Genomic DNA, 5,612 nt, shown 5'->3' on the forward strand with positions numbered 1-5,612 from the left:
GAATGAAACCTCATCCCTTGATGCAAAGTTTCATAAAGAGTTGGTAATCATGTCAAGAGAGTTTTTATCTAAATGACACTCATTTCTTCTCTCTTTTTAAATAAACGGTCATGTCAACAAACATATCTATATGGCAGCCTATTTAATGCAAATAAAACTTATATGAAACTTCCACTAAGACTGGCCTGAGTACTCGCTTGGTCACCGGTATACTAAAAATAAGTAGATTTCTAAGAGGGCATCCTACTTTTCAATTTGAATAGCCATCTATTTTAATAATACCTTTTTTTATTGTTTACTCCAGCAGTTGTACCCAAATCAAGCCCTACAAATTCATCGAGACTGTGATATGTGAGACCTAGGTGTCATCCTTTTCCTTCTTCCTTCATCACCATCTCTAGCGCAGAGCACCGGAGCAGTGCTACCCAAGTCAACCCCCCTCCCCAAAAAAGAAAAAGAAAAAAAGAAAACACTCCAAACTTTCAAGAGGCCGATTCAATCAAGTATTCAGAAGGCAGTCTCCACCAAATAATAAGACTAGTACGAAACCGGTACGAGGTTAAGGGTTTTAAAGCACGAAACGAGTAAAGAGGATATTACAATGATTGTTTAAGCCCCTTGGGGTCAGTCACGCTTACAAGTCCTGAGTGGTGCTAGCTAGGAAAGAGTATGTAGCAACAAACTAAACTGGCGACCCTTCAGCTGAGGAGCCAAAGAGCGACAGGCAACTTGGAGCTGGCCACCACACCCAGCTGTTACACGCCAAGGCCGTGCTTCAGATCCTGAATGGCAAGAAAAAAGAATGGTATAAACGTAGTGAGGAGAGATGTTTTAGAAGGGCTTACAGTAATAAAAGTACATAAAACTCTTGAACCATACATGCTACTCCCTCCATTCCAAATTATAAGATTTTTTTTTCTAGATTTGTAAGTTTTGTTATGCATTTAGATATACACCGGTAAAAAAAACTATGCATCTAGAAAAGTCAAATTGTGTTATAATTTAGAATAGATGGAGTACAACTAAATGCAAACAATGGGGAACGAAAACTTTAGTGCTTAAATCATGCTGTTACCTAAATTAAGCCACATCAAACTAATTGTCCTGTCCAGTGTGCTCTCAGACTGTCCAAAACTCATGCAGTAGGGATCTAGTGCTTATGCTTCTACTATTGATGTTATTGACTAACAGTAGGGATCATAATCAATACTATTTAGCATTATAAATGTGTCTTGGCTCATCGTATAGTCCAAATTACATATGCAAAGAAAAGGGTTTTTCTCTCATGATAGAGTAGCACAACACATTTATGCAATTACTGAATACAAATAATGCAACTCAAAGCAAAATGCATCGATCAAATAATTACACAGAATACAGATGGAACTTCGAATATAGCTTTACATATTTGCCATTGCAGTCTACTGATGAGCACACAAAACAGTATCTAAAAGGACTTACTTCGAAATTCCCAGTTATGTGTAGCCTCTTTAAAGCATTTCCTTGATGGATAGTGTCTCGGTGAGACTCCAGAGACCTCGGGCGTTTCATGGCTGCCAAAAACAGTAAACCATAAGACAATGACTCGATAGCAACATTTACAGTAGCTTTCCACAGTTATTAAGAATTAGTAAGTCATTTTGACTTGTTTGGTTCATCTATTTTGCTATGTATCTAGACATATTATTATATCTAGATGAGTATAATGAATGTACCAAAAAAGTCAAATCAACTTATAATTTGGAACGGAGGGAGTAATAATTTCAGGGACCAAAGGTGCAGGTGGGGGATCACACACCACATTTGAATCAGTCCTGCAGTTAGAAGATGCAGCTTAATTACTGTATAAAACACAATGCATCTTTACCTTGGTTGGATGCATGTTCAGGCCCATGTCCTTGTTCTATCTTCATGCGCTCAGCTATAGATTTATAAGCATGCAAAGCCTCAAATGGAAAAACTGCAGGCAAGTAACAATATCAGCAATCGAGGGCAGAGCTTGTTTTTAACGGCAGAAATTACAATATTACCTCCTCTGGAAAAATATTCAGGTCTATGGCCTTGATTGAGCATCATAGGCTGAACAGCTTGAACAAACTTTTCTGAATATTATAAGAGATAAACTATTAAGACAAGAATAAATCGATGGACCAGAAGCTTGCCACAGGAACATATCTAATAAGTAATGGGTGCGGGTCTTCCCCCGTTCAGATCAACTCTAATAGATGCAGCTTAATTTTGAAATTTAGAAAATACAGTGCATGTTTACCCTGGTTGGATGCATGTTCAGGACGATGTCCTTTTTCCATCATCATGTGGCCAGGTATGGATTTACAGTCGTGCGCAGTCTTGAGTGTAAAAACTGCAGAGAAACAACAATATCAGCAATTGTGTAAGAACTGCAGAGAAACAACAATATGAGCAAATCTGAAGCTGGAACTTGTTTTTAATAGCAGAAAATACTATATTACCTCCTCTGGATAAATATTCAGATGGATGGCCTTGTTTGAGCACCTTGCGCTGACCAGCTCGCAAAACTTTTTCTGAATATTTAATGAGCTTTCCAGTCAATCGCCAAAAGAAGTGGTTTTGCAAACGGGACTTTGTGATACAGTTGGGGCAGTTCAAGTTAGGCCAGTTTTCAGGCATTGAAGATCCAATAATCTAGTATACATGCTTTCAGCTAACTCTGAAGATCGCATTAGTTTTCTAGTCATCACAAGCAAACGAATTTCAAGTGATTTTGCCACAAAATAGAACATTGTATCTAGCAACGCAAGCGTGCAAGCTTGGAAGATCAAACAGAATCATTTGCATAAAAGGGTGTTTTATGCAACCAAAACATAGCATCATTCTTCAGCAAGTAAATAAATTTTAGACACCACAGCAACGAAAAAAGATAGAGAAGGACCTGGCTCAGCAAAATACAACATGGGGACATATACTTGGTTTGGCAAGTGATCGAGCTAAAGGCAGAGACAGATGGCAAACTAGATGCACGTACCAAATAGTTGTATCAGCAGCACTCCCAATGTCCTTGGTGAAATTGCTGTTGAAAATGTCGGTTGTTAATCAGCACAGCTGTATATCACAAATTAAACATGTCCTACAGTTGGTGTGTGATGCTAAAAAAGGTGATGCTCCTACTCAGAGGTATCCCATAACATTATAATACCTGAATAATCATGACAGTCCATCTGAGCTGAAGGAACCAACCTGCACAAACCAGCATATATGTAGCACAGATCTGTGTATATAAAATAAGCAGAGAAAACAACTACACAGTGCAGGGTTTCAGCTAGAACTCTTTCAATCAATGTGCATGATGTACCTCTTCTTCATCTCAAGATAGACCTTTGCAACATCTGTTGCTTGCTTCTTGCTGCCTACTTTCTTCACTTGACGCCTTGGACGGAAGCTAGCAAAGATTAGATCACAAAGGCAGCAGTCAGACAGTTGGTTGAGTGACATTATGCAGTGGAGAACGAAGCTTATTGCACCCTGGCGCGCGCGCGCGCGCACACACACACACACGCACGCACCTGCACCTAATGGGCATTACGTCGTACAGCTCGTTCTGGGCGAGCGGGTAACGCGTCATCTCCTTGAGCTCAGGCATCTCAGAAACCATCTGCTCGACCAGCTCCGCTGCCTTGTTCCTGACGAGTTGCCAGTCCAGAGTGTTCCTGCAGCAAGCATATATACGGGACATTCGTTCGATCGCTCATCACATTACATATACTCATATAGATCGATGCAGCAGCACAAGCCACAAGCTAGATGTAAGAGAGAAGCGTAGGGTATTACCTGACATAAAGTGTGCGAAGGGAGAGGACATCGGTAACAAGGGCGCGCGACGAGGCAAGGACACTTAGAGAGCGCAGCACGATGCCTGTACAACTTTATGAACCAGTCGCGGACGACACCTTCCTTGGCTGTGTCGCCGTCGGCGAATCTGTGGATGGCCATGAGGTAATGGAGGAAGAGCGTGAGGAGTTCAGCGCGGCTGCTCAATTCCCAGATGGGTGCGAAGGTCCTGACGTGGTCACACGCCTCCTCGAGCTGGCCTGCCTTGATCCGCTTCACCAGGTCCTCGACGTCGAAGATCACACGCAACTTATTTTTGGCCCTGCGATGTTAACCAGAGGATCGATCAGTCATACACTCATACGCATTCATTCGCACGAGGATTTTTGGTGGGTGGGTGTGTTGGGGGTTGAGATTGAGGGCATACACATGGTAGATCTGGTCGTAGCAGTTGTCCCGGAGGTACGCAAGGAGCCGGCGCCAACGGAGACGCTCCGTGCATGGGTAGTCCGGGATGTAGTCGCAGTCGCACTGCTTGCGCTTGCCGGAGGCTGCCGCCTCGCCGACACCGGAGACAGCGGCCGCCGCACGCCCGCCCTGGACGGAGACCGCGGCCGCCGCACGCCCGCCCTGGCCGGAGACCGCCGCCGCTTCACGCTCGCCCAAGTAGGAGACCGCCGCCGCCTCATGCTCGCCCTGGCCGGAGACCGCCGCCGCCGCCGCACGCCCGCCCTCGCCGGAGACCGCCACCGCCTCACGCTCGCCCTGGCCGTAGACCGCCACCGCCGCACGCTCGCCCTGGCCGGAGATAGCCACCGCCGCACGCTCGCCCTGGTCGGAGACAGCCACCGCGGCAAGCTCGCCCTGACCGAGGACCGCCAGCGCACGCCCGCCCTCAGCGGAGCTCGCCATCTCTCTCGGGAAGATTTTGATCTTCTAGGATTCCTGTGTTTTGGGGAGATGACATGCCAGGATTATATGTGCGAGCGGCGGGCGAGGGGGCGCGGGGAAAGTGGGGCTCAGCGGCGGGAGTGGGCCAGTGTGATGCGATTGCTTGGCGAAAGGCGGGGGCGAGGGCGGAAACGGGAGAAGTAAGGGAGGAAACGGGAGATGTAAGGGCGGGAAAACGGGAGACGAGGGCGGAAACAGGAGAAGTAAGGGCGGAAACGGGAGACGAGGGCGGAAACGGGGAGAGCGAGGGCGAGGGCGAGGCCAAAAGCAAAGCCGCACCTTCTAGGTTTTTTTATCGATACTATTGCAAATTTCAAAGTTTGGAAAAACACCATTATAGTTTATTATTTTGAAGCGGACTATTATAGTTTTACGCTACTCACATGAATGCTACGGAATACGTATAGAGATAACTTGTGCCCAGTAACACCGTATATGAATACATATATTTCGTTGCAGCCCATCTCCTTTTTCACTGACGCGCGGGCCTCACATGTCAAATTCTTCTTCCTCCTCTCCTCATCTTCCCTTGACGAGCACCTGTCGCATGCCCGAACCGACAACGCAGTGGACGAGCGCTCGATCTAACGCGGAGGAGGAGCCCCAAAGCCGGCGAGGAGACTCCTTCCTGGGCGGCTCCCATCTTCCCCGAGATCAACGACCCCGTCTCTTTCTCTTGGAGTATAGCGTCGTCGCTGCAGTAGGAGCCGGAGCCGACGGATGGGCACGGGCACATCTGCTTTGGCGATCAAACCGCGAGCCACGGTGATCGCCTACTTGGACAACCAAATCGTGAGCCTCCACCGTGGCGTGAGGATGGTGACGCCGCCGGGCAAGCTTAGCTTCAGCCATGG

The 5,612-nt window shown here is 46.5% G+C and overlaps 1 pseudogene; it reads right to left on the reverse strand.

The window, feature by feature from the left end:
• Window positions 1–572: 572 nt before the first annotated feature.
• On the reverse strand, window positions 573–4,743 carry LOC136509928 (uncharacterized; annotated as a pseudogene).
• Window positions 4,744–5,612: the final 869 nt, after the last annotated feature.

This window comes from Miscanthus floridulus, chromosome 16, assembly GCF_019320115.1.
Source record: "Miscanthus floridulus cultivar M001 chromosome 16, ASM1932011v1, whole genome shotgun sequence".
NCBI lineage: Eukaryota > Viridiplantae > Streptophyta > Magnoliopsida > Poales > Poaceae > Miscanthus > Miscanthus floridulus.